The 12002-nt window shown below is 37.1% G+C and overlaps 2 protein-coding genes across 3 annotated transcripts in view; one reads left to right on the top strand and one right to left on the bottom strand.

The window, feature by feature from the left end:
• Positions 1 to 7981, bottom strand: part of LOC106055161 (selenoprotein S-like) — a 150693-nt gene extending 142712 nt beyond the window's left edge. The window contains exon 1 of the mRNA XM_056010171.1: positions 7977 to 7981. The gene's annotated coding sequence lies outside the window, so the exon portion shown is untranslated. The remainder of the gene's footprint in view (positions 1 to 7976) is intronic.
• Positions 7982 to 9941: 1960 nt separating this feature from the next.
• Positions 9942 to 12002, top strand: part of LOC106055173 (ammonium transporter Rh type A-like) — a 42479-nt gene continuing 40418 nt past the window's right edge. For both annotated transcript variants that reach the window (XM_056010164.1, XM_056010165.1), the window contains exon 1: positions 9942 to 10098. The gene's annotated coding sequence lies outside the window, so the exon portion shown is untranslated. The remainder of the gene's footprint in view (positions 10099 to 12002) is intronic.

The following is a 12002-nucleotide window of genomic DNA, read 5'->3' as shown; positions in this document are numbered from 1 at the left end:
ACAAATACACACCAACACCTTCTATTCATACATTGGCTCTAAATAAATAGAGAAAAAAACTATCATTGCAACGGATTGTTCAAGGCTAACACAATAGAATTGAAATTAAATTTCAAGTTTCTTCTCCACAGCTTCGCACGAACTTTAAACAAAATATTTAAGTTTCGTATGAATTTCAGGAGTATTTTTGTATATTCACACATACACACACACACACTGAGAAAAAAAAAGGTCTTGGAACAGTGATTCTCAACTTTTCTTTTTTAAAACTTGAGGGTCGGATTTACATCACTAAAGACCTGATGTTGTATTACTTTAGGAGACCTCTCCACCCTTCGATGACAATATAATATACACGAAGTCATTCCTTATGGTTAGTTATAGTCGCAAGTCATTTTAACAGAAAGAATGTTACATGACATATTGAAATTAATCTTTTCAAAATTGGATCTGGTCATAAAACTAGGTCAACGAAAGGTCGTGTATGAGGTCCCTGAACATCCTTTCAAAATCAGATCTAAACTTCAAATCCTTTTTAGTGCCTTCACTAAAAGCCATTTGTTTTAGGCCTATTTAACAAAAATACTCAAAATATAAAAGTACTTTTTTAAAAATCTAAGCTTACGTAAGGGAAAGAACTCCACACTTTAAACAATATCTCTCATTAATGTAGAAGGTTTTTTTTCCTTTGCCGATAACAAACAAAATAATTAATTGACTGATTGGTCAATTTTGTGATTAATTCGTGTTGTTGTTTTTTTTAGGTACAATAAATACAATAAATAATTGCTTAATGTTTCAACTTGATCCGAGAATGGGTGTGGGAGAAATAACGTGAACAATTTTCTAAGGGGATCAAGCCGTACATTATTTAGCCATATCTGTGAATACTGAAGGATTACCTTCCCTTGTTGGTATCAGACAAAATAATTAATTACCATTAATTAAATGACTAATTGTGCAGTTTCAACTTGATCCGAGAATGGGTGAGGAGGAAATAACGAGTTCAAACTTTTTTTCCAGACAGACAGACAGACAGACTCAGTCGCTTGATATAAACTTTGTAAAAAGTTATACATATAAAATTATCATTCGTGATCAATTCATTTTACAGAAATGACAGACGGACAACACAAAAACAATACCTAGTCTGCCTACCAGCACCGCTGAAAATGAGAATGGCACTATCCCCTGCAATAGAAAAAAGTGGGGAGGGGGGATCAAATAAAGCATTGAGTGGTTGGGGAGAGGGTTCGGTGGTCCTTGAGATGCGTACAAAAGATTTTAAAAGCTGAGTATGGCTCCATTTGTCTCGGAAGACAATGGATGCACTCAGATAAATCACTGGTTTTGGTTTCGTCTCGAGACGGGGCAGAATCTGGAGTGACCGATCAGGCCAATCCTGGAGCGGTAGATTTTGCAACTATTCGTGCATGTATATGCATCTTTCCTAGGGCTAGCTGACAGGGCAGCTTTCTTTTTCTTTCTCTTGACTAACTCAGCTTCGTTTCTTTTGCTCTCGGTGAAGTTCGTACAAGCACGTACAGTCTGTCTCCATGCTGTCCGGTCTTGGACTCTCTCCTCCCACATACTTTGGTCGATGCCCGTGGTTCTCATATCTAACTTGCAGACATCTTTGTAGGTCAGTCTTGGGCACCCCTTGGATCTGACTCCCTCCGCAATTCAGCATACAGGATGTCTTAACTCTTTCTCTCCTAACAGACGATACTAGCGTTGATTCCACCAGAATGTTGTAAATAATTACGGAGAGAAAGAGTTAAGGGATTCTTCCATCTGGCATGCGAGTGACATGTCCGATCCAGCGTAGTCTTCTCTGTGTCAGAAGGGCATAGATGCTGTGCATATTGGCCAGTTTCAAAACGTTCTGTTTGGAGACATGATCCCTCCAGGAGATGCACATTATGCCCCGCAGGCAGCGTAGATGGAAGCTAAAAGCTGAGTAGGAATTGACAAATTCCCCGCAAGCGCTTTGAGCCGTGGAAATGATTTTTTTTTACACCCTCCGTACAGTTGTATGTTGCTATCCTTACGTCATCGTACCGTCAACTATCTGGCGTTCTATACTCTAAGAAACTGTATGTCAAATGTCGACTTATAAGTGACATTGCTTTGTGTGAACGCTTTATTTTTAGCGCCAAGGTTAGTGCGCGCGCAGACAAGACAAGGCGCTGAAACCAAAAATTTTATCATTTTTTAATGGCATGCCGTAATATCAGTTTTCCGGAAGATTAAGGACGAGGTCTATTACCTGGCCACATTTTATTACCCTCCAGACGTTAACCTACGAGACTGTTTTGTCCTTTAAGGTAGCATTCAGTGGGTCAGTGTTACGATTATTACAAAGTTTAAATCAACTCACTCCGTCTGTCTGTCTGGGTACACATTTGGTACATGTTATTTCACCCACTTCCCATTCTCGGATCAAGTTGAAACTTTGCACAATTAATCATTGTCCCTAACAAGACACGCAACAACAGACAGACGCAATGAGATGGTTGAGTGGTTAAGCACTCTGCTTCCAAACCTGGGGTCCTGGGTTCGAATCTCCATGAAGACTGGGCTTTTTAATTTCGGGATTTTTTAGGGCGACTCCGAGTCACCCAACTCCAATGGGCTTCAGAATTTCGTAAGAGAAAGTAAAGGTGGTTGGTCTTTGTGCTGGCCACATTACACCCATGTTAACAATGGGCCACAGAAACAGTTGACCTTTACATCATCTACCCCAAGGTCTGAACACGAAACATAACTTTACTAAGCCACTTCGTCCAGCTCTATCAAAGAAAAAAGTCAATAAGAGCAACAACAAGTATAACCGTTGTATAATTAATTCAAATTTATAAAACTTAATTTGTTTAGTTGAAAAGTTTCATATATTTTAGGTTGGCGAATCTCTCTAAATATGGGAAACGACGGAGACTAGCAATTTTTATTAAAGGCTTTGGTGTTTGTGTTACTTTTATGACCAGCTTGACTTCAAACCATAAAATAAAACTTAACACTTTTATGATATTATAAAACTTTTTGTCCATAACCGAATTTGTGGAATTTATGATAAATTATAAAATGTGGTTATATAAGTATAACACACACAAAAAAAACAGTAATCATGCTATGTTCTCAAATGATATTGTTGCATCGTAAAATGAACTTTTAAAAAGTGAAACGGATGTTCACGGGCACTTCTGACACCAAATATTTGTCATAATATTTAAACTAGCAGTACATCAAGTTCAGAACCAACGAACTTTCTCCTACATCGAGATCAAAGGCATTGGCTTACCATCTTTGTCATGGACTACCCTCTCACTTCGCTTTCTAAAGTAGCACCGTAGACCGTACAGGTCTCTACCTTCTCAAAGGTGTTTTTTTCTTCACGATACCTCTATTCAAGTCACACAATGGTAGTGGGGAAACCTGGAAAATTCTGGGTGAACACGGTTCTCGAAAACGAAGCTTAACAATTTTACTATAAATTTGACGGTTGATGAATATCGCTAGGAAAAAGAATTACTAGCTCGTTGACTACAGTGGGAAAAACTCTTAGTCTGATCAAATTTTATAATTTTTCAAAGTATAAAAAAAAATTAACTTTTGACTTAGGGGCCTTCTAAGACTAGAAAATATTTATCTTGAGCAGACCATACGTCTTCGGGTAGTTTCGCAGGTAGGCGTTATTCATTCAAGAGTTCTATAAATGAAGGTTAAGGAACCTTTTACGCACCGTCTTCTAAGTCTAGACCTAAAAGCCTGTCATTAGAATATCATAAAGTCTAATATATTTATACATTCTCTTTATCAAGTTTTTTTCTCACCGAAAAAGCGGAAAGGGCCCTAGTAAAAAAATGTTCTTTTTTTTTTTTTAAATCTTACATTCATTAGTCAAGAGCAAATTAACTCTTTCTTTCCTAACTGACGATACCAACGTTGATTCCACCAGAATGTGGTAAATAATTACGGAGTGAAAGAGTTAAGAGAAAAATAATTGTTTTATAAGTTGTATAAAGAAAGTATCTTTTTTAAAAGTACTTTTTAAAAATATTTTTCTTGTTTTATTTCAAAATAAACACAGGCCATGCCAGCTATGTCTGCTGTCTGCTAGATTTCCATAAGTAAAAACAAAATGGCCATTCGCCTTGCACACAGATCTAGTATGTTATCATACTTTGTGTATTAACGTGGTGTCAAGAGAGAAATTTGCATCTTTAGATTTGATGTTGAAATATTTGATAGTTTGTTTCAAATCTCAGAAACCAGTCTTAGAGAAGCAGATACTACATTTTGACCCTCGATTTAAAAAAAAAAAAGATTTTCGGGTGTGGTTTCAAATCGTGGGGGGAGGGGACCATTTCAAAAGCTACATTTTCACCCGCAAGTCCAATTTGCTTTAAGCAAACAGAAATAAATTGCAGAGACCTTGCTCGCGTTCTTGGCCGGATAAAACAGGTTTATAATGCGTAAGAAGAGTTTTATTATTATTTGTGTATATTTACTTAGCGCTTTGAGAGTTGCAAGGCTGAGAGGTTTCAGTACAGGTCAATGACCGTGGGTTAAAGTAGAACACTCCATGTCCAATAAACATTTAGTCCCAACGTACAGTAACTATAAATGCAGTCTATATGGTGTAAATGTTATTCCATTCTTTGGCCGATAAATAACAAAGGCTTCATGTGGTTGGACTTAGGGGCCTTCTAAGAATCCCAAATTCAAACTCCCAGTCTTCCTCGAGATTCGAACCCGAGACTTCTCGGTTCAGAAGCCTAGTGCTCTACCATTCAGCCACTAATCCCCCTTACAATTATAACCCTATTTTTAAATAAAATTTTAAAGCCCCATTACCAAAATGTGGGCGCTAACAGCGCTCCCCAGACCCTAGATGGTCAAGAGGGCTGTGAATGAATTTATTTTTTCGTTCAAGGGGTCAGAAGTAAAAGTTTGGGAACCAGTGGAATAAAGAAAGCATTAAAATGTTACGAATATTTTAGAATTATACTCTCAATTACATAACATCTTTCCACTACATAGAGCACTATATAAGCACTACTTAAGTACAACCTAGACCAGATTGCGAGAGTTTTAATGTTTTGCCAACCAGTGCTGAGGTCGGGCTCCTATTATCATTATTGTTATCGCTTATCTTATCTCGGAATTCTCGATTTTAAGCGTCTGTAGCGCGTCGTCTCCAAGGCATGACAAGATCACGTGTCGCTAACATTGATGTCCCGTCAGTTTGATCAAACATTCAATGTATATGTTTATTTTTTCTTTTTAAAAAAATCGACTTCAAGGCTTCCCTGCAGTCTGCTTAGCAGGACTCGCTTGTGTGTGACGTTTAGACTACAACTCTATAGTGAAAGGAAATTTTTCTGATGAAGCGAATTGCAAATGTAAACTCTTGTTTAAACATGGCTCCTTTTGTTGCATTAAACTTTAATGTTTAACCATTTGCATGGATTGAATATATTCTTGGACATAGGCGTATGTTTCGAAAAGTTTATGTAACAGAATTTGTTTACGCAGTGGAACAGTGGTGCACAACTCCTTTCCGCCACGGGCCGCCCGCATCTCCTCAAAAGTTAGTCCAATGAAATCGAGGCTGTAACGCTTCATTATGCCCATTGGACAGAAGTCTCGAAGGACCGGATAGCACAGCGACACGACTGGAAGTGGTCATGTGTAGGGCATCACTATGTATAAAATCAAGGAATCTGCACAATTTGTCAATGAACAAATTCTTCTTCTTATTATTATTATATATATATATATATATATATATATATATATATATATATAATCTGTCAAAACAAGAATCACTAAAAATAAACAACCAATACATTAATTAACTATTTGTAGTTCAATATTTTGCTTGATATTAAACAAGGGAAAGAAATCGTGGTGACATATGTGGTGGTAAAAGATGAATTAGTCCCCTTGAGGAAGCTTTAGTCACGAGTGATGAAGTTGTTGTTTTTTTATGCTTTTAAAATGCGATCACGGTAACATTCACACAGTTACCCCATTCTTTTCCCCCTTTCCCTTTCCAACTGGTCCAGACAAGTGTTAGCATCATAACAAACAAAAAATATTTCTAATCGCACAGATGTATTATTCTTAGTCTAGAATACTATAGAATACTCTAGATCTATGACTTGTCAATCTAATTGATACAATTACAATTAATATAATCTTAAATAGTTTGTTTTTTTCTTCTTCTTGTTTGTTTTTTTAAAAATGAAGGGCCCACAACCCCTTATTATAGAATAAGCACAAACATTTCTTTGGTCCATCAATGTGGCCATTGTATATTCTAATGAAACGGCTGTCCTTGAATTCTAAAAGCGGATAGCTTTACCTGATACCCGTGCTACACTCGTGTTAAAACAGTTGGTATATGTATATACCCGTGCTACACTAGTGTTGAAACAGTTGGTATATGTATATACCCGTGCTAGACTCATGTTGAAACAGTTGGTATATGTATATCCATGAGCTACACTCGTGTTGAAACAGTTGGTATATGTATATACCCGAGCTACACTAGTGTTCAAACAGTTGGTATATGTGTATACCCGTGCTACAGTAGTGTTGAAACAGTTGGTATATGTATATACCCGTGCTACACTAGTGTTCAAACAGTTGGTATATGTGTATACCCGTGCTACACTAGTGTTGAAACAGTTGGTATATGTATATACCCGTGCTACACTAGTGTTCAAACAGTTGGTATATGTGTATACCCGTGCTACACTAGTGTTGAAACAGTTGGTATATGTGTATAACCGTGCTACACTAGTGTTGAACAGTTGGTATATGTATATACCCGTGCTACACTAGTGTTCAAACAGTTGGTATATGTGTATACCCGTGCTACACTAGTGTTGAAACAGTTGGTATATGTATATACCCCCGTGCTAGACTCATGTTGAAACAGTTGGTATATGTATATACCCGTGTTACACTCATGTTGAAACAGTTGGTATATGTATATACTCGTGCTACACTCGTGTTGAAACAGTTGGTATATGTATATACTCGTGCTACACTCGTGTTGAAACAGTTGGTATATGTGTATAACCGTGCTACACTAGTGTTGAAACAGTTGGTATATGTATATACCCGTGCTACACTAGTGTTGAAACAGTTGGTTTATGTATATACCCGTGTTACACTCATGTTGAAACAGTTGGTATATGTATATAGCCGTGCTACACTAGTGTAGAAACAGTTTGTATATGTGTATGCATAGTGCCTAAATCACGTTTAAATCCATCAGTAAAACGGCCCGCATTCCAACATTTCCCCACAGCTGACACAATTTTCTAGCCCTCAAATTCTGTAAGTCCCTTTATTTTTTTCTCTTTCATTCTTCAATCGATGGCGTGCAAACCCTGACTATGGAGTATGCACCAACACTTCTTAGGCCCATCAGTTGTAAATTATTTTTTATCTATGTGCATTTTAAACACACTATTTTTAATGGAACGCCTTACTTCCAATAATACACTCTTTGGCAATTCAGTGGAACAGCCAGTATTACAATAATACTTCTACTCGCAGCTTAGTCTACTCTTTACATATTTATTTTTATTTTGTCAGTCATAGATCTAGATCTAGAGCTGCAGCTAATTCAGAATAACCATCTTTACTGCTGTGGCTCTTCCGCGGTGTCGAATCCAATCAATGAAATAAACAGGAGGAGGTAACCTTCAAACTAATTCAGGAACACCGGCGAATGCCAAAACAATCAATATAAGTAGTCGACGCTAGTATTAAACAAAAAACACTTTTAATACTTTAGAAGGGATCCGTCGAATGTCCTTTAGTAAAGCCGTATATCTACCACTGATTAATCCTAATGTTCTACACAAAGCGTCTTGTGCGTAACTTAGAGCGTTCTTGTTTTTTAAAGATCTGTCACGTCACTCGTCACTAAGTAAAACTTTTCTATTATTCAAATACTAAATTCTAATCATGTCATAACATTACACACTGCATTATATAACTCCCCAACCCTAAAATCACACTTTTAATAGGCCCTTATATTCACTGTGATAACTTTAAAGACTTTTATATTTTTGCTTTAGAATAGAGGCCTACTTGTAGATCTAGTCCTTTTAAAATTGTTCTACACATTCACTTTTATACAGATATAAAAACACGTGATAATCACAATGATCTAAGGATAATCCCTCACAGTCACTCTGCGGTTTTGTTCTTGAAAATGGCTTAGTTGTCCTAGGCTTCATTTAATAAAGAACAGGCTTAAAATTTTCCTATTTCATCGTCCACGTCAGGTGGGAGAAATAGTGAGTGGTCAGGACCTAGAATTTGTTTATCTTGTAGATTGGTCTATGGACTTCGCTGTGCAACCTCACTGGACAGACTCTTTGCAATATTGAAGCATTGCAAGAAATAAATAGAATGAAAAATAATAGAGCACCTTCAGGATAGAAGACTTAAAAAGTAAAGTAGCAATTAGAGAACACTGAACCATAATCTTTAAATACACAAACAAAACCTAAAAATACTCAGAAAGACACAAAGATAAAGGCAAATTTCTTGTTCCATATGCTAGGACAAATTTGTACAAACGCTCCTTCTTCCCTAGTTCTATTAGAGCATGGAATGGGTAGCCTGAGTCAGCCAGGAAAACCAATGACTTGGCAGAATTTAAGTCATTGGTTTAACATGCATGACTAGATGCATGACTAGATTGACCTAACGCATGACTAGATTGACCTAACGCATGACTAGATTGACCTAACGCATGACTAGATTGACCTAACGCATGACTAGATTGACCTAACGCATGACTAGATTGACCTAACGCATGACTAGATTGACCTAACGCATGACTAGATTGACCTAACGCATGACTAGATTGACCTAACGCTTGACTAGATTGACCTAACGCATGACTAGATTGACCTAACGCATGACTAGATTGACCTAACGCTTGACTAGATTGACCTAACGCATGACTAGATTGACCTAACGCTTGACTAGATTGACCTAAAGCATGACTAGATTGACCTAACGCATGACTAGATTGACCTAACGCATGACTAGATTGACCTAAGAACACGTGTAGGAAGTAATCATATTTTTTGTAAAAGTGACGACTGTATTTTATAAAAAAGATGGTGGAGTATAAATGAATGAGAGCTTTCTGCGGCCCCAGGTTCCAAGGTACTGGTCACCACTGTTGTTTGTTTGTTTTTTTCGATGGTTCTAATCTCAGATACAAGGGACTAAAGAATTAGATTTAGAGCTGAGCACTCTGAGTTGCGTGTAAAAATGGAGGACCTAATTTCCAAACAAGGACACTGAAAGTCTTGAACATATACTTGGCTTTCTTTTCAAAAGACACATTTTTATTTTGATTCTGTATAGGGATTCCTGAGAAAAAAACATTAATATGGTTTGAGTTCTACACATACATACACACACAAGCTTTCTCTCTCTCTTTCTCTCTTCCCCCCCCCCTGTCTCTCCTAAACCTAACTAAGAAGACTGTTAGGAAGGTAGTGACGTATTCTCCATGATTCGTCCTAAACGTTACGGTGGGAGGACTCGGCAAAAAAAAAAACACTCAAATTCTGTACCCCTACCGACTTTCTTACCTGTCAGATAGACCTGAGGAGGGGAAGTAATAGGTCAAGGAGTCCTCCTCCTCTCTCTTCTCTGGTTCTCATGTCCATTAAAAGAGGTACAAGTCATGAGACCTTGAATCACTGCCTGGAAAGAAGGTTTTAAAAAAATGGGGCGGGGGGGACGTTTTTACTTATCTTCATTACATAAATCGTCCATTGAAACTGTATCTGTTTCGGGATTAGCTCTAGATTACCAGACCTCATTGTCTAATCCAGCCTCACGCGACGCACACCTACCCCCACGTGACATAGCACGAGGGTGGTGCTTCCAGAGTTGCACTCTGTCATTGCTAATATAAAAAGCGCGACCGGTCAAATAGACTGCCAATTTTTCAGAGGTTTCGCCTTGTTGGTTTTGACTAGCCACCTTGGCATCAAGTATTTTTCATATCTCAGTTTGTGATTTTCTTTCTTGTAAGATTTGAAGGTAATAGAAACTTTTTTAAATCGTATTCTTTTTTCTGGTCAAATTTTGAATCATCGAAGTATTCGGCTATAATCCCAATCAATCAATTTATAGGAGAAAATTTACTTTAAAAAAAATTCAATATAGCATAGTATATATGTAAAACATGTTTTTTTACAAAAAGGAATTATAAATACAAAAAAAAAAGATAAATTTAAATTATTAATGAGATAGCTTCCTACAGTGTGGATTTATATAAGCAAAAAGAATAATTGTATTCTATCAATAAGACATTGTAAGAATAGTAGAGCAAACGGTATCTGCCTGTTCTGCCGTTGCGTTGCATGGGTTTTGATAGGCCAATTATTATTGAACAAGTTTTTGACATATAAACAGTTGCGGCTGTTGGAATATCTGCACATATAGGTAAAACTACAAACAGTTATCGGGAAACCTATTTTAAGACTTTAAAACTGGTACAGTTCCGTTTGTATCAAGGGTGCAGCATGCATAGCAGCCAGAAGGGATATAATCTAGTCTGCTCTAGAAATAAATAGACTGGCCAATTAGACACTTTTTTTGCTCATCTTAATAAGCAATCCAAATCTATAAACTCAACGGACATTAAGAACTGAGGTGTACACGCGGACAAAAGAGATAACAGTAATAAAAGTTCCTGCTGGGTCCATGGCGTTAATGAGCGTGACCTCCGTGTGAGGTTAAGTCCGTGTTGTACTGAGCTAGTCTTTAACTCACTCTGTCTGTCTGTCTGTCCGGTAGGATTCTTCTACAAGCTGGGTTTTTTTTCCTCCCTTTTCCCATTCTCGGATAAAGTTGAACTTTGGAACAATTATGCATTGTCGATGACAGCACGTGAATCAATCAAAAAATTTACAAGATATTTAATAGAAGTAGTGGTTATAAATTAATTTAGAAAAAAGAAATGAATCTTGCAGTATTGAGACATATAACAAATTCTTTCCCTTCTATCAGCTTTATTTATTTTTATTAAATTTTCTCTACTATATTGGGCGGGTATAATAAAGGCTGTGAATTAAATAAATTTTGGAAAAAAAAACTGTCAAGAATATGCCAGTTTCATACCACTGCTGAAAGGCAATTGGTCAGCTGTGCAATTGTACGATTCCAGCTATGACTACTCATTTTGTAACATAGACCCATGAAATAAAGTGGACTAACTTACTAGTGTAATTTGTACTATACAAGTATCCCATGCTCACACTTAATAACAGATTTGTTTAAAATTTAGAACTTCTTGCCTCTTGTCTATATGTATCTAGAAAATTCATTTCGTTTTTGTTTTGTTTTGTAATAACTGAAGCAATGCCTTCGTTTACAGCCTGCAAGTCAAACATCGATGTCCCGTTTCTCTATTCGCACGTTCCTGCTGAAGAGTTCTTCTTTGGACTTCACTTTTTTATAGTCCAATAAAGCACTTCGTTCCATGCCAGCGTTGGGGCAACGCTCTACACCAATGTGCTTGTGTTTCAGGGCATGTGTGTCATTAAAGTCTTTGTTTCTTAACGTCAGTGCTCCAGTTTAAAGTGTGTTAGGGGAGATTTAATGTGTATACTGAACTACTTTTAGTTCGTCATGCTTCACCTGTTTCCAAAAAAAAAAAAAAGATATTCAAATTAAATGCATAAAAACAACATTCAGAAGTTTCTGTTTGCAGATTGTGTCGTGCACTTTTCCATTAAGCTATTCAATCTTCCAAACACATCTTGTATCAAGGAGCTGCCCACGGGGTTCAATACGTTGGTTAGAAAGGGAGAAGGGGGCCAATGTGGCTGAAAGAAATATCAAGGGAATTTAGTTTGACTCCAATTGAGTTGTATTTGCTGAGGGTCTAAAGGCAGCAAATCTCCTACCAGATACCTTCCTACACATAAGTCCACACAAAA

The sequence above is a fragment of the Biomphalaria glabrata genome, chromosome 14, assembly GCF_947242115.1.
Source record: "Biomphalaria glabrata chromosome 14, xgBioGlab47.1, whole genome shotgun sequence".
NCBI classification, from domain to species: Eukaryota; Metazoa; Mollusca; class Gastropoda; family Planorbidae; genus Biomphalaria; species Biomphalaria glabrata.
Note: the sequence above shows the minus strand (reverse complement) of the source record. Positions and strands in the feature narration are given on the sequence as shown.